This window comes from Coptis chinensis, chromosome 8, assembly GCF_015680905.1.
Source record: "Coptis chinensis isolate HL-2020 chromosome 8, ASM1568090v1, whole genome shotgun sequence".
Taxonomy (NCBI): Eukaryota; Viridiplantae; Streptophyta; class Magnoliopsida; order Ranunculales; family Ranunculaceae; genus Coptis; species Coptis chinensis.
The window spans coordinates 35,291,989-35,310,333 of NC_141463.1; the positions used below are offsets into that span (position 1 = coordinate 35,291,989).

The window sequence follows — 18,345 nt, forward strand, 5'->3', positions numbered from 1 at the left end:
TGCGAATGTCTCGAACTGTTTTTTGGTATAGGAAGTGAATCAATTTTTTCTATCTTAGCTTTGTCGACTTCCGATTCCGTCCTTTGAAACGATATGTCCTAAAACTATTCCTTTAGTAACCATGAAATGACATTTTTCCCATTAAGAACAAGGTTTTCTCTTCACAACGTGTAAATACTTTTTTCAAGATTTGATAAAACGCGACTATCGAAAGAATCTCCATAAATTGAGAAGTCGTCCATGAATACCTCCATAAAACCTTTCAACCATATCATCGAAAATATATGAAGCATGCGGCGTTGGAAAGTACCAGTGCATTGCAAAGGCCAAAAAGGCGATCGTCCTATATGCAAATGTACCAAATGGACAGTGAACGTTGTCTTTTTTCTTGATCAGCCGTGGTCTATTACTATCTGAAAATAACGGAATAACCATCAAGAAAGCGAAGTAGGCATGACCGGCTAAGCGTTGAGCATCCGATCGATGAATGGAAGTGGAAAGTGATCTTTACGAGTGGCGGCATTAAGTTTCGCGATAGTCGATGCATATTAAGCCATTTCTTTGGGATACGGCGGAAATGCATTCATCTTTATCATTTCGCACAACCTGTAATGCCGATTTCTTTGGAACTACGTGTACAGGACTCACCCAAACACTATCGGAGATAGGGTAAATAATACCAGCATCTAGTAATTTTAACACTTCCTCTCTCGACCACATCTTTCATGGTAGGGTTTAGGTTTGGCGTAGTTCACGCCACGCCTTTTGCATTTTCTTCCGTGTATGCGATGGGTGCACACATTAGGTTCAATGCCTTTAATGTCATCTAGGGACCATCCAATAGCGAGCGATGTTGTTGAATGACATTAATTAAACGAGCTTCCCCGATCGTCGAGTTAATTGTGAAGAAATAATAACTGGGTGGCGACCACCATCACGCATCAAAGTCAGACGTATTTTAATTCGAAGGAAGTGGTTTTAATTCAGGGGCTGAGGGGTGGGTATTAAAGATTCTTGAGGAAGATCATCATCCATGTAGTAAAACAGATTGATGATCATCCAAGTTACTTGACATCAACATTTTGTAGGGTCAAATAATGGTAATTGACTCTAATAACTCATTTACTTCTTGTGTATAATCATCGCCCTCAAACTCAAAGTCGCTAAAGGAAAGAAATCGGTACACTTCATCTTCGTGGAAAAGAGTTTGTAAAATACTCTTTGCGGAATGTTTGTCAACCCCTGCTAACCCTACCATCAATGTCGCTCGAAGTTGTTTCATCAACTTGAACACATTCACCTCGACCGAAGATTTCGAGCGACATGGTCATGGAACCATCTCGACAATTAATAAGAGCATTAGCAAGTGGCAAGGAACGGACGTCCTAAGATGATAGGAATGAAATCACATGCAACCTCTCGTATCCAAAATAACAAAGTCTACCGGGATAGAAGAAATCTTGGACTTTACAAGGGCGTTTTCACAATTCCTTTTGGATACTTTATGGAACGATCGCTAACCGTAGAGTCATGGTGGTAGGTTTAAGTTCATGAAGACCTAGTTGTTTAAATAAATAATATGGAAGTAAGTTCACACTAGCTCCCAGGTCTAGTAGAGTAGTAGCCGTGTATTTGTCACCTAAGGTGCATGGAACCGTTGGGTCTACCGGGTCTTTGTATTTTACTATACCATTGTGTTCCTGTAAATGGATGGAAACCTGTCGAGAGAACGCTTGTTGAGGAACATTAGTTCTTCTTTTTGTGGTGCATATCTTTCGAAATTTTGCATGTTTTGGTAATAATTTTAAGGCATCGAAAAAGGTAAGTTTATTGTTAAATTTTGAAAAGTCTCTCGAATTTCAAAGAAAATTGTCATCGGGTTTATTCTTTGCTAAAGCGTCTTTGAAACGGTGCCTTAGGGCTGAATTTGGCAAAGGGTCTACTTGCTTGTTTCCTACATTCGGAGGTGTTGACTTTGTTGTATCCGGGGAATCTTCCGTAGGTTCATTATTAGAAATAGATTCCTTGGAACCCTCCCCGCTTCTTTTGGTTGATTATCCGCATAATGATCGATTGTCGGCACGTTTTCCAGATCGTTAGAGTAGTGATTGCATGCACCTCACCTTGGTTGGTGGTGCTTGTACTGTGGCATTGGGGTCGGTTCAAAGGCCGTGTTTTGTTGGTTTAGGGTTTGGAACCGCTTGTGCAGGAAACACCTCTCGACTCTTTTCTTTTCAATTGCTGAAGTGATTGTTGGATAGACGTTAAAATTTGAGGCTGTTGTTGTTCATGTAAGCCAGAAAGTCTCATTTGTCCTATCCGTAATGGTTGGCGAGGTCAGGCAAATGTAGTAGTAGTTCTCGATTATTGCTTAGAAGTTGTTGATTATAGTTGGGATTTGGATTAAAATTTGAACAAGGTCGGTTTGGTCCGATAATTAGCATTAGAATTATTTTGAAATTGACCTTGTTGGTATTGTTTGATTATTTCCTTGGCGGTATGGAATAAAATTATTGGTAGGTCGAAACAGGTTGATTAATAAAACCAGGAGGAGCCCCCATTTGTTAGTTATTTTTGACGCCAAAAGCGAAATTGATGTTGTCTCCATGGTGCATTGGGAATGTTGAATGCACATGCCTCCTCCGCTTGTTGAAGTAGGGGAAACATATAACAAAGGACAATATGCATCGGGATGATCGGGACTAAGACAAAGGACACAAGGAGGGTGTCAACGCTCATGACCGGTTTTTGGTAGTTGATCGCTTACTTGAACTGCAAGGGCATCTACTTTTAGTTAGGGATTCTATCAAATTTTTTATTTCAGATCGGGTTTTACCTCAAAATAGATGTGGCTTTTGTAACGATCCTTTGATGATCTAGGACGCTCGTTACCCCCCGTGTACCTTTTTTTAGCTTGTTTTTCAAGAAAAGTATAAAGCTTCAAGAGCTCCTTTGTCCATGAAGCAACCTCCGCTCATTATATCAAGAGTTTCTTTTGATGATCGCACAGACCATTAAAGAATGAGCGAACAAGGACAAAATTTTTCTAGTTTGTGGTGAGGACATTCTAACAAAGATCAAAAACGACTCCATGCTTCCGTAAAGGATTCATGAGGATTTTGACTAAGAATCAATTTTCTAGATTTCGTTGTTTTCTTCTCGAAAGTGTAAAACCGGCATAAAAGCTTGAACTAGTTTATTCCATGTAATACATGGATTGTGATTGTTGTCCCCGCTTAGCCGATTGATGCTTTTTCCGCTAAAAGTGAATGGAAACAAACCCGGCAAAGAGTTGTTCCTTAGAAACTGGATGATGAAATGTTGTTGCCAATTTTGGAAGTCTACGAAGATGATTGACGGGTTTTTTCGGCTCCAAACCATGATATATTGGTAACAAACTGAGAAGACGTTTGGTGGGATACTGAAAACCACCGACAATGTCCTCGCTTTGATCGCAGAAGAAGGTCCTTCCCCGTCAAGATATAGAAGTCCGAGAGGGCTTCTCTGGTGGAGGATCGTCGGCCATAATGACGGTTGATGGCGACGGCGATTGTGATGAAGGTAATTAGCGTAAGAAAAACAATTTTTATGTGAGAACTTACGCGAATTGCTTATCGATTTTTTTTCGACGATAGGTTTGTTCAATTTCTTTAGTGGAACCCGCATCTTTAATCTCATGCAAGCATAAAATTAGATCTAACTTACAAGGAATGAATTAGGGACTCGAATTTTATTATTATCTTAAGCATTAGGGTTGAACAACATATGCTAAAGCCGCCGCTAACGAAAGCAAAGTGGAGCTAGGAATACGTGTGCATAAACCAACAGCAGTCACAAGATAGATATGAAGGAGGATTTCCGTGCAAGCACGGGCCTCTAATTAAGTAACCTCAATCTTTCAAGTTTCCTAGACACCATTGGAATATGATTAAGATTTATGGAATTAAAATTTATGCAAAGGTGGTATTAAATTAAATTAATTAATTAATTAATTAATTAATTAATTTATTATTACTTTTTTTTTTAAGATTTATGCAAGGTTTAAAATACAAACATACAAATACGATCTACTCATACAATACTAGGTGCGAGTAGCGTGAAGGTACTTTACTCATAATGATAGCTATAAATAGGCAAACTTGTGTCATCGATAAATATTTCCATAATGACAAAATGCAAATATACATCGCTAATAATGTGATATGTACGCTAATTTGTAAATCGATATTACGTGAAATGTATATCAACAGAATAACAGGCGAATTTGAATCAATCACTCATGATCTACATACATTAGCATACCAATACAAGATACATAATGCTGAGAATAGATGACAAAACTAAACATGCAAAGTTTTATACCTAAACTAAAATATTTACTCTTGTATTGCATAATAAATCGATTTCGACAATACTCATTGAGATTGCGAATGTCCTATAGAGCAGCTTTTTTACCCCGTAGGTTTAAAAACAACTTACCCAACTAAGATTTTAACCAATCTTTGGGTCTTTGGTTGGCGATAGTTGGAACATTATGAGAAGAGGGATCATGACTTTCCACAAATGATTCTTATTGTTTTTATTGGTAAAAGTTCTCTATACATCATCATCATTTATAACAATAAGAGGGATTACATTCATTACATACATGGCTTCAAGGAAAAGGTAGCAAGAAGCTACTTGTCGCACAAGCTCCCTAAATTACAAAAGTGCTTTCATCTTTACAAGCCATCCTAATTACACATAAGATCTTTAGATCTTACTCCCTTAAACAATGATGAGCACATGCCCATCAAAGAGAACCTCCTTAACTTCCTCCCACCAACTTATAAACTCCTTTTCCTTTTCCTTTCCTTCCAATTCTCCATGGCATTCACATTTGGCTTTGGTAGAGCCATAACAATATCATTCCCCAAAGCCTCCTTCAAATCAGATGGAGGCACCAAAGGTATGTTGAAAGATGTGAAGAATAGCTAGCAAATCCATAAGCAAAGGGCAAGCAAGAAGAAGATGATCCATGTTTTCCTCCATATCATTGCAAGAGAGCACACAACGTTGATATTCATATCCCTCCATTCAAATTGTATGATAGTTTGACTGCTATCCAAGTAAAACCCCCAACAAAAGAAAGCCATTTTAAATGGGATAGAATTCTTCAAACCCTCTAGTGTGGAAAAGTAGCAAGGCTCTCATTCTCTTCTAGCACAACCAAAGCATACTCACTTGCCAAGATTTGGTTAAATGACTTCATTGTGAGCACTTCCTTGTTTTCCCACAACCATATTAATCTATCTACTTCTCTAAACCTCCTAACCACTTGGTAAATAGAACTTTCAATCTCCCACTAATTAAGGCCCCTTCAAAGTACAAGATCCCATTCCACATCATTAGCACCTCCTTCCTTATAATCCAAAACAAATGTTCTTTTTGTTAGATGCTAATAAATAGATTCCACCTTTGTTCTTTTAAGTGAGGTGTCCAAATGTCTTGTCCCAAAAGAGATATAACTCTTTGGTACTGGTAGAAAAGGAACCCTTTAACAAAGTTGCCCCACCCACTGTGATACCCCTCCCAAAATGTAATACCAAGCTGGTTCCTTAACTAACCTTTACTTCCTCCATCTCCATACTGCGTTCACCACCAAAATGGTCCTCCTCTCTTACCATATCTCCATAGCCACTTTGCCAAGAAGGTTATATTCATTGGTGATACATGCTTACAACCTAAACCACCCTCTTTTGGGAAGGCTACTCTATCCCCATTTGACAAAGAGAATTATACCTTGTTTCCTTCACTGCCCACAAGAAACTTTTAAACAACTTTATCAAGTGCTTCACCACTCCCAAAGAAACAATGAGTGAACGATAATAATTTGGAATGTTTGATATAGTGGACTTAGTCAAGAACTCAAGATCAACCACCCCTTTTTAGAGAGGCATTTAGCTTCCCATCCCACCAACAGAGTCGCTACTTCTTTATCACCTTAGATTTGCTTTTTGGCTTTTACCAATGGAAGACCCATATATGTGAAGGAAACGATTCCACACCACGCCCCAATACGCTAGCAATCTCCCCTAAGTGGTGCTTCACCTCCTTGACTTTCCAAGTGCCCCCAATTTATAGATGATTCTTTATATCAAATGATTGTTTTTCCTTTGGTGTAAGCGGTGGAAGGAATTCAATGAAATACCATTCCAGGTTTTTGCATTGGCGGTGGAGTCTATCATCCGAGAGGAGTGATAGGTGGATGGTGTCTATCTTATGCTTTTCCCTTTTAGTTTTTTCTATTTTAGTAGGATCGGCTCATCCTAACTTGCACATTCCACTTTTCTCTAATAGATTTGACAGTTTTACCTCAGAGAAAGAAAAAGATATAGAAACCCAACTTTTATACAATAACTTTTCTAAAAACAAAAGACTTTAATAGATCAGATGACATTGCAACTCTTTAGCCAATAGACTTTGATCCCATTGGTGAATTCAATTGAACGGTCCACAGACTAGAATCACGCTAAAGTTGAGTGGAGAACCAATGATGTAATGAAACATTGAAAATAGACTGAAACACTGTACCTAACAGAATTCAAGTGTTTTGTTGTCTGCTATCAGATTTTATCATAACGTGAATAACAAGGCAACAGAAGATTCTCATGTGATACATACCTGTAAGCTTTACAACACCTCCAAACATATTTCTTAGGGTAAAGTCCTCCAGATACGCCTCCCTATGATTATAAGAAGGATTGCATGAAATACTTGGGGAAAAAGATAACAAGAAAACCAAATAAAACTAACATCAATAAAACCAGAGCAGAAAATAGTATCGGGTATTTCACGCATGGAGAAACATTCCACCATCACTTAGGCACTTCACTTTTGTGCTACTAGAAAATAGCCCCTAAACTCATCACAGTGCAGTAGTTGCTAGACCCCCAACAGAGCATCCAGAAAGAAGAGCCTGCAGCAGAAAACAACATTAGTTGATCAAAATAACAAAGAAAGGCCAACAAACATTGCAATATATTCCTGAATCAAAACCTGATTGGCATAGCACTCCCCGCTGATATTAGCTCTTCCATATCAGCTACATAGATACTTTGTCCTCGAAATGAAGATGAGCTGCCTAGACACAGAATCTATAACCACCACATGAGCAGCATAAAAGATTTACAAATTTATGATACAGCAAAGTGAAGTTTCACCTTATTGCTCACCCAAAGATCACGTGAATAGTTGAAGCAAGTAAAATAAATGTTCAACAGATTAACAAAGAAAAAAGTATAACCAGGTATTCGTTTGATCTTCCAACCCACCCTCCCTCCCCAAACCAAATTTTCTCGAGGCACTTTTAACTCCCAACACATGCAATCAGTTTCATGGCACTCATCACACTAAGTAAAACGAAATTGTTGAGCTCAGATGATGCGACCAGCCTATTAATGATGCCCCAGCAAGGAAAAATTTACCAACGAACCATGCACCAGTGTGCGTAGAATGAGTTGCAAATATTGAGGAAATATTATTAGATATCTGATGCCCACATGGTTAACAATAAATCAATAGAAAATTGGATACTTTTGGCCAATTACTTCCTATGATGGTCACAGATATGTGTTCAGCCACGCAACGGGACCATTCTTCAAGAATTGTTGCAACATAAAAGAATGTAGCTTACAGGCTGATATCTGAAGCAAAGTCATTTCTCATTCCATAAAGAAATGGCTATGAGTAGGAACAAAGCTTTAGAGTTTTCAAAACTTTCAAATGACTAAGCTTGTAGAAATTAGGACCAACAGGAAAACTGAAAGACTTCAATGTATATAACAAGTACATTCATAATTTATAGTCAAATGAAATTAACACAAGTACATGATATAATATGTAATAATACAATAGCAAAGACCTAGAAGTATACTAAATTTCATAAAGCATAAGCCATGATTAAATGACGCATACAAAGGATAGAAGTGCAATAGTGGATCAAAATCACAAGCAACCTGATCTTCACTGTCACCGGTAAAAGATGCACCATCGCAGATGCATCAAGGATGTCCAATCTAGAATAAGACAATTACAAAAAAGAATGATAGCATTCACTTGTATCACTGGAAATGAGGGGATCTAGTTGAGAGAAAAACCAGGATTTTCTTCAGCTTTATTGCTTAATATTCCGTGAATGGTATTTGTTTCTCCATATCGCTGATGATCCACGACGAAGTTGTTGTCTTGGAAAGCACATGTTCTATGATTGTTACACCATCCTCCTCCCTGCCATCAATTGATTCAAATTTCAAAAAGTGTCAAATTTCTCATGAATATAAACGTTTGCATTATCTGATAATTTCTTGTGCAGTAGAGGAAGTTTGAAAGCATCAAAAAGAAGTTTACTAGACATGGGATGTTAGATTATTAGTTTCTCAAAATCCATGTGAAGAAAACTGTAAAACATAGAGAATTGTAAGTTAAATGATTACTTTATGGTACTCTGACATGAAACTATATCGAAACTGGTGATGATTAAAGTGAACCTCCATAACTCATAACTAATTTTCTCATTTGTCCTGGCACAGGAATACTGAATACAAATACAATAATATTATGGAATGAGTAATAACTGGAAACACAGGGAAATGCCTGCTGTGGGAGTAACACCTAAACATGTCTGCATCAATAGGCATGATACCAGTAACTCGCATAAGGGGTGGGGCAGAAACTTTTATTATATACATATGACTTTGGGAAACGTTTAAAGCTAAGAACTAAGGCCTTGATTAACGTAAGTTAACGGGATAAACAATTTTTATTTTTTATATTTAAACATTGGGCAAAGACCAAATCTACTTAAAAATGGCCATTTCCAAAGTATCTTCGGTGAAAAAACAGAACTCCAGAGTTAACAATAACATGGCAACCATAAATTAGAATCTAGTGTGTCTTTCATGTTGTCTTACCTCCAAATTGACAATCCAACTGTTTGCTCCGGACCCATATCCACGATGCCAATGATAACCAGGCAGTGTACCATCCAGACAAACTATAAAGATCAGTTGATTGCAAGCAAAGAGTCAATGTCATCTCTTTTTGAAGAACCACACTAAAAAAAATGTATAAGCTAGTGCTAGATATCTAACCACAAACTAACATATAGCCCACGAAGAAATCCTAATGACTCAAAATATAAAAATATATATATATGATGGGTTGAAGCAGGAAATTCGGCTGGTCTAAGGTCCTTTATAAGGCAATCTAGAATTACAAAATAAAGTAATCCTAATTTTCCTCAGCAATAAAAATCAAAAAATGAAATTAAGTCCTCTACTGAAAAAAAGAAGTTTAAAGGCATAAAAAACTTGGCTGGGGAGGGATTCCAATTGGAAAACCAATTCTTAGTTTAAAATTTCATGAAATAAGAAGCATGCATAAATTCCACCATCAAAAGCTTTTATTAAAAATTCTTCTATTTAAGATTCCCCAATTGCCCTCAAATTCTTCCCATTCTTGAGGATGGGGAAAATTCCCCTGCCATGATGCCTCCTATTTCCTAAAAAAAATAAACTAAAATTTGGGTTTGCCATCAGAATGTTTCCCATGTAAAATCAAATACACCACTTGTATTAAAACAGTAAAAAATTAAAATTACAAATAATAGTAATCAATAGTGTACTAGTGGATGCAGGACTAAAGAACCAAAGGGGTCAAAAACAATGTAAATGATTGGATGCACAAAGAAAGCAAGACTATAATGTAGGAAAGTATCTGAATTGAGGTAATTATGGTGACTCTAGCTACCCACACACAAAAACAAATCATATTGATATACATTGTACCTTTAAATTGTAATTATGAAAAAACAATTCAACAACAACAACAAACACAATAAAGAAAAAATAAAAAAGGAAGTACCTGCTCCTTTTTGCATCAGCACCTTGAATGAGAGTAAGAGGAACCATCAAAGAAGGGGCAATATTATACCCATCCAACTTTGAAACTTCAGTCACATTCAAATCCTCAAAACCATTTACCCATCTACTCAAAACAACAAAACAAACAAACCCAATTTCCCACAACACAAACTTCATTCTTTTCTTCTTCTTTCTTCTAAAAATACAAAAAAAAATGGACAAAAATGAGCTCTTTGAATGCCTTTGCCTCAAAACTCAAACTGTTTTTTTGGAAAAATAAAAGTATATATATAATCTTAATAATGCGTAATAAGCTAAATGCATAAGGCTTCCAAAAGTATCATGTGTGGTGTTGGTGTAACTAATATAAGAGCTAAATATAGGAAGAAGCATTCATTCTTGTTCCGTACATACAGAAAACTAACAAGAGGGGGTTTTTGAACTGGATCACGCATTTAAGCGTGAACTGAATGCTCGATGCAAATCTCAAAGGGTAGTCACTAGTCAGCTATCCTACCATTCGGCTTTATACCCACTTCATCTTAATGGGCAATTCAGATTACAAAACCCAATTCACATTTTTTTGAGCAAAAATGTTCTGTAATTTAAATGACTGCTGTAAACAAAACTCCAATTCTTGGTAACTTGACGCCTACTTCAAATATAAGCCTTCAGACTTGTCCTCTTTAGGGCGTGCCATTTGCCTGGTTAGGCGTGGACCGAGTCCATGGATCCAGCGGTGCTCTTTGAGCTTGTAGCGGAATTGGTGGTTTTGATTGCCTGAGTTCATTCTCTCTATCGACAAACCTACACAATCAGTAAAACACAAGCTAAGTATTTAATTTTACACCAAGTAGCTTATGAATGCTCAACATACACTCACACATGCCAAGATTACTGCTAATTCCTAAACATAGGTATCATACAATAATTTACATAGCCTACTTTCCATGCAATAATAGGAAAAGAAGGAAAACTGTGATGAGCATTTCACATAAAGGATTCAAGAAAACAGTTGGATTATGCAGATTGTGCAGGCTTAACAGAATATGTCACAAAGGCTAGGAAAGATAAACACCACTGGAATAAACTTTCCAATGACATACATAACGGAACTTAGCTGCTTAAACAATGGATTTCAGATTTTATCGGAAAAAAAAAAAAATGGATTTCAGAAACTAGGTAGTTTCCAACTATTCTATTTTGGGTATCAACTAGCAACGTAGTTATTCTAGAATATAGTTGATTCTGCAATGTTAAGATACCTCATCCAGTCAACCATGATTGTGAAACTCTGTCCATCGAATATGGCTTTCTTGGAATATTAAGCAACAGCAACATATATGATAAGGCTACAATTAGATAACTTAGACATAACAAAATGAGACGAAAGGATCTGGATGTTTCCTATTGAATAAGTTCTCATCCATCTTCTCCTTTTTTTTCCTTTCTTTCTGGTGAATTAAATCCCCTTAACTGTATATAATGGTAAAGCTAGTGTTGTTGTTTAGCATATTCTGTTTGAGAAACGGAGTATTTAGCAATTAAGCAAAACAGGGTCTATTTGCAGAACTAGAATCATGAAGGGAACTCAACAGCTTATAAAAGTATACATAGAACTAAGAGGAAAGTAGGCAGAATGTAAAGGGCATTGCAAAAAGGGAACAAAATATAGTTAAGTTAACGGGAAAATAAAATCCTAATCTGGATTGGCATTGCTCCCTGCCAACAGAGAAATCAGATTTATATATATTAACCAAAGAGTTCATTTCCCAACGAAATAAGGCTATGAAGATAATATATTTAGGATCGAAGCTTACTCGATATAAGCCATTGGTGCAGCGTCCCCCACACGTATGCGAGTTCTGAGAATTCTTGTGTATCCACCTGATCTGTCCCTGCATATACAGAAAGCTCTAGGACGATGAGATACACAGAATCCCAAAAAATGAGGGAAATACTTATGAAAGGCATACTTGTAGCGGTAAGCCAGCTCAGTAAATAACTTGTGAATGACATCATCTCCCCGCACAAAAAGCAGCAGCACGCCTTGCAGCACAGAGAGTGCCCTGGAATGATCTAGTGTTTATGCCGTGGACTATGGAGCACATATAAACCTACCAGTACACATACCTCTTTTCCAAGTTGCACCATGTTATCAGCGAGACGGCGAACTTCCTTGGCCTGAAGGAAAAATAAACATTAATTTCATAAAAATTTGAATAAAATGATAAAATAAATAACCATTCACCTTTGTAATAGTTGTTTCAATGCGTTCATGCTTGACCAATTGAGAAACCATTGTCCTAGACAAAAAATAGTAAAAACTTAAATAAGGAGGAAAATAATAATAATAATATAAAGATTTCGAATTCAACCTGAACATGGACATACGATGACCGGTGGGCCGATTGAGCTTCCTCATTTCGAATAACTAGAACAAGATTCTGGTTCAGACTTCAGAAAGGCTTTTCATAAAACCCTACTGCTACTACTAGTGCTGTCAAAAGTCAAAACAAAGCCCACATTGGTAAGGGCCTAGACTTCAAATCTTAAGCCCAGCCCACAACCCGGCCCTCATCTATAATTACCTATTTACCTTATTACCATATTAAAATTTTTGTTTTCTTGATAATACCCTTAGGGTTATAATATCTGCCCTTTTAGAAATTGGGTAAAGTTGTCATTGTACTTAATATAAAAGTACTAAACAACTAACCCTATTTTCCCAAAATTCTCATTTTCACCATGGTTGCCTCTGGGTTGAATCTCTCAAGATTAGTTTTCATTCTTTTTATACTTCAATTATTTTATGTTTTAAACCTCATTAATTAATTGATAACATTAATTTGCAATGGTGGAACGCCTCTTACAAACTGCAAGTGCACAAACGTGATCTGCATAGTATAGATGTCTCATGATGTTTTCCATGATATCTAGTGGGAGATCGGGCCATGGTCTCTCTGTCACCTGTTGTTTTGTGTTAGATCTTCCACTTTTGTATTTCTTGGCCACTCGATTCTTCATCTCTCACGTTCCTTTAGTTTGGGGGAGCAATAAATACAATTACTTTTTATAACTCTTGCAAAGAGATATCTCTTTACTTTAGATTTCCATCTTTCACTAAATCTTTCTAAACAAAATTCCATATTTATAGGAAGTTATGTAATCTGTTGAAGTTGTGGGCTTCTTCATCTCTCACGCTCCTTTATTTTGGGGAGCAATAAATACAATTACTTTTATAACTTGCAAAGAGATATCTCTTTACTTTAGATTTCCGCATCTTTCACTAAATCTTTCTAAACGAAATTCCATCTTTATAGGAAGTTATGTAACTATTGAAGTTGTGAGTGGAGAGATTTTATAGCCCAATCAAGTCAAGTTTAAGCTTCATATGTTTTTTTTTTTTTTTTTTTTTGTTGTTTTTTGGTAGTGGTGGAGAACCAAGCTATAAGAAGTCCTTGAATCACATCAAAGTGTCTTTGTCAAGGTAAAATGATTTTCAATACTGTCCTCAAATTAGTTACTTCTCTCATCGATCAAAATAAATACTAATATTCTATTATATACTCATTTGTTTTTAAATGCAGAGTTGTCGCTGCGACGCTGCGTTACAAATTATTATTTCCTTAGGTTTGCTTCCTTCAGTTTGTTATATTTTCTTTACTAGATGGATAACATATTGGATTGTGATTATGAGGTAGAATCTCCAGTTGAACCTTCAGTTGCCGTAGAGTCAATTGGTTCTAATCCCCCTACTAGTACAGTTACTTCAGTATCCATTGGTCAAAAACGCCCAAGATCTTCTGTTTGGAACCATTTTAATGTTAAGGCTGATAAGAATGACGATGGTAGTGAAGTAAAAAAACCTGATGGGTCTGTTAAATATAGTGCTGTTTGTAAAATTTGTGAAACTCCTCTTTCTACTAGGGGTAGGGGAGGGACTAGTCACCTTCGTAGGCATGCAGAATCTTGTGTTATTAGAACTTCAACTGAGAAGGGTCAAACAATAATTGGTAGAACTGAGAATGGTGTGGTTTATTCCTTTAAGTTTAATCAGATAATTCCCCGTCGAGAAACTGTTAGGTATTTTGTCGTTGAGGAATTACCATTTGTGAAAGTTGAGAAACCAACCTTTCATAGATGGATTAAGATGGCATTTGGTCCGCAGTTTAAACCTCCTTGTCGTTTAACAATGAGAAGTGATGTGATGTTGAGTTTTCAAGAAGAACGGTCTGCTTTGAAAGATATCTTGAGAAGTGTTCCTGGTAAAGTTTGTTTAACATCAGATTTGTGGACGTCAAATCGAGAAGATAGGATATATGTATAACTGCCCACTTTATAACTAAAAGACTGAAACTTCATAAAGCGAGTCCTTAGCTTCCCCGTGCTTCCTGCACCTCACACTGGAAGAGCGATTAGTGATGCAATGTATGCCAACTTGTTGAGTTAGGGGATATGTGATAGGATAGGAACTATAACTTTGGATAATGCGTCTAACAATGATAGTGATGTGTCTCAGTTGAAAGATAAATTTTTGGTGATGCTACATTAAGTAGAGCTGTGTCATCTTCGTTATGCGAGACATGTCATGAATCATGATAGTAAAAGCGTGATTAAAGCATGTTGAGGTGTCCCTTAATAACATTAGAGAGTGTGAAACATCTCAAGTCTTCTCAAGGTAAACCGGAAAAGTTTTTGAGAACCTGTAAATCTTTGAACATGAAGACAAAAAGATTGCCCGCTGACATTCCGACTTCGGTGGAATTCCACCTTTATAATGTTGAGAGATGCAATACCGCACCAAAAAGTTATTGATCTCTTCTTTTATGGTGAGGAGTATGCAAATACTCCTACTCTTTGCCGATTGGAAAAATGTTGTTGCTATTAGAGATCTTTTCAAGGTTTACCGGATCGACTAAGTTGTTTTCGTGGAGTCGGTATGTCACAATCTAGTGCCTTTTGTTATCAGTTGAGTAAAATCTTGTTGGTCTTGAAAAAATGTGATAGTGAACCTGCTTTCAAACCTATATATACTAGCATGAGAAAAAAAATATGATAGATATTGGAAAGATGTTCCTTTGGTTCTTGGGTTGGCTTCATGCATGGATCCCCGATACAAGTTTACGATTCTTGAGTTGTGTGAATTATGAATATGAGCCTCAAGTTGTACCAAACTCAGAACTTACATTTAATCAGTTGAAAATGAAGACTTATAAAACCAAATTGGCTGAGCTCTTTGAAGAATATGAAAAGAAAATGGGTAATACTGAATTTGGTTTGAATCAGCCGGTTCCTAATTCTGGTGATGATGTTGACATTGTATTTGACTTGTTGTTACAGTGGAGAGCATCTTCTAGTAATACTAACAAGTCTGATTTGCAACATTATTTGGAGCAGCCAGTCATTAAAGTCGACAAAGAGCCACCATTTAACGTTTTGGATTGGTGGAAAACTTAGGAAGGTATTTATCCAATTCTGTCGGTAATGGCTCGAGATTTACTAACTTCACCTGTTTCTACAGTTCCATCGGAATCAGCTTTTAGCGCTAGTGCAAGGGTGGTCAGCAAGTACCGCAGCTCTTTGTTGCCGAAGACTATTGAGGCTTTGATGTGCTTGAAGGATTGGTTTCAAAATGAAGAAGGGCTCCAAGATCATGGTGTGAAGCTGATGGAAGAGCTGATGTAGGATCTCGAGTTGTAACTCCGATGTCTATTTTGGACAAGGGGATAAAATTTTGGTTACATTTTGCGTTCCATTATCAAACAAGTATTAAGTACATGCTTCATTTTCCTAATTCAGACTTGTAGGTAATTTTGGATAAATTTTTGGTGGGGAGATGAATGGTCTGACTAGTGACTAGGCCATTTATTGGAAGGGTACGATTAGTTTTTTCAATATCTTTTTTATAATAATTATTATTCTTTAAGTATTACTATGTCTTACTAAGTTTAATTTTATGTTTGCTTGATTGTGGTGGTATAGGTATCACATTGCATATTCAGTCATATATTTGTGTAGTGCTATGGTGGGTCGGTGACTCGGTGTTACCTTTCAAGAATAGTTGATGGTGTATGGTGATTTCTATGTTATTTTGCTTAGTTATGTACTTATGTAGCTTAATTTCCTTGTCCCGATACTTGAGATTGCCTTCACATTTTTTAGACTTGCAATGTAAATTTTGCATATTTGGTAGTGATACAATTGGTTTATGCCATCTGAGTTGGCTGCTCAAATCAGTGTATTTTACACGCAAAATTCTTTGAGTGCATTATGGCTTTTGACTTAATTTGGCTGATCAATTAGCTTTTCAGTCTACAAGCTTGTCTAACCATATATTAGTTTTCTTCTTATGCAGTTATCTTTCATTTCTAGTAGCACTGGTCACTTGAAGAACACTGAACTCAAAAAGGTACGCCAAGTTCTGTTATTTGTTAATGTGTATGAAGTTTATTGTAACAAGTTGGTTACAGACCACATTTTTCTTAAAAGGCATGTATATTGTCGTTGACTCGTTGTCTTTGCATGTTCAGTATGCCTTGAAGTCATGACCGATTCTTTGAATCATGACATGGATGGGGCCATAAACCACTTGAGACTTAAACTATGTATTTGTTCCTCATTTTGTATGGTTGGATCCCAAACATTATACATGTATTTGTAACCATAAATCAACACTCTATTTTGGGTCTAAGTGTTTGTATTGTAGTATGGGATAAGATCGATTTTTCAATATTGAATGAAGACGCTAGTCTCTTGAAGTTTAGTATTTTGCACTTCCGCAGCCTTTGGTTATCTTCATGTTAGGCGAGCCAAATGGTATGTACCCATGTTACCCCTTATTATGGTTAATATGCACACTTTTCGCTCTGCTGATAGGACATCGTCTGCCATTGATAGGTGCTTTCTTACAATTCCAATGTGTTTTGCTTACAAATTTTTTCTATTACAAAAGTGTCTCTTTGAGCAAGCCATCAGATAATTTTGTAGAAGCTCATCCTGTTGTTTCCCAACAACATCAAATAGTTCTGCGCATTTAAGCTTCTTGTAAGTCTTTTGTCGGACTTGTCACCCATTGAGGAGCAACAAAGTTCAAAATCAAGTTAGAGGGTATCCCGAAAATGGAATAGAGTAGTCTTATCGTTGTACTACCATATAAAATTTAACTTACTAGAGATACTTGTTACTTGTACTTCCTAGATATTATTATGTGTATCAATTCTAATGTTGTCGTAAACTTCGGAATGCATCTTATTATCTGTTTGCTTTATTTAACGATAATTCTTTACCCGTAGTAAGGAGTGAAAATTGTTCAACATGGAAGCCCAAATAGTTTATCCTAGCTGCTGGATTCTTCCGAACACCATTTTCAGAAATTTGAATGGCATAATATTAGCCCAGTTTGCTAAATTATAGGAATATTAGTTTGTTTTAAATTGTTCTGTACCAAGCCTCTTTATATATTGGTTTTTATGTGTTTGATGCTGATGGGGAGCACCTAATTTTCTATGTTTCTGACAGGGGGAGTGTGGATTGGGAATATTGCGACAAGCCGACAAAACTATGAGAGGTGAGTAGGTAACTCATCGAGACTTAAATATCAAAAACAATCTCACAAAATTGCTGTGGTGCTCCTCTATGGGCTACACTCTCGACTCTCCCGAGAGTATTTTTTTTAGACATCCTCCAAGCAATAGTCCCCAACTGTCATGGATGAAAGCTTTTTTCAGTTAGAAGCGATAATTGAACGATAAGTTGATGGCCGTGTGGATTGACATGTTTTTTATGCACGCCCACAAATTCATTATGTAGGTTTGTTGAAGCGAGGAAGTAGAGTATTGTTACGTGCAATGTGACATACACGGTCTTTTTGACCTAGTAGTCCACGAATAAAGAAAGTTTAGGATGTGGTGTGGGTGGTGGCTAAGTTTGAGTATCACAGCACTAGTGTTCTTTTCAAATGTGGTGTACACTTGTACTAATTGGACATGTACATTTTTTATTTCCTGAATTTGCTGGAGTCTGAAGTCCTTGTCTGTCTTTTGCTAACCACACCCAAAGATTACAGTGAGTAAAAAAAGCTCCTAACCCAGCCCTCAGCCCAACTCTCTAACCTGGCCCTCAACCCTCTATAATGGGCTGAAGGACGGGCAAGGGCTTCATACATTTTCTATTAGCCCGTTTTGGCCTGACCCTCAATGTGTGAGGGTTGTAAGTTTTGAGGGCCGGGCTGGCCCGACCCGGCCCATTTGACAGCACTAGCTACTAGCCTACTACTACTACTCAAGTTTAAGGATTTTTTTTTAAAGCCCAACACCGTAAGCCCGATGGACCTTCTTTATGGGCTACTTTATATGGAAAGAACGTAACTTTGGCTTAGCGCATTTTTGCAATGCTTAGTTTGTTTCAGGACGAATCCGAAAGTGTCACATGGTCATTCAAA

The 18,345-nt window shown here is 36.9% G+C and overlaps 1 protein-coding gene and 1 pseudogene across 2 annotated transcripts in view; one reads left to right on the top strand and one right to left on the bottom strand.

Annotated features, from left to right (window-relative positions):
• The window catches only part of LOC147481285 (uncharacterized), a 29,972-nt gene extending 13,651 nt beyond the window's left edge, over positions 1-16,321 (top strand). Inside the window, exon 6 of the mRNA XM_086578888.1 lies at positions 16,261-16,321. The gene's annotated coding sequence lies outside the window, so the exon portion shown is untranslated. The remainder of the gene's footprint in view (positions 1-16,260) is intronic.
• Positions 9,782-12,391, bottom strand: LOC147481286 (uncharacterized; annotated as a pseudogene). Its single transcript, XR_015205459.1, has 8 exons — positions 12,281-12,391; positions 12,154-12,208; positions 12,036-12,086; positions 11,879-11,971; positions 11,723-11,800; positions 10,559-10,709; positions 9,904-10,026; positions 9,782-9,785 (listed from the first exon to the last, which is right to left on the bottom strand). The product of XR_015205459.1 is annotated as an uncharacterized LOC147481286 (transcript).
• Positions 16,322-18,345: the final 2,024 nt, after the last annotated feature.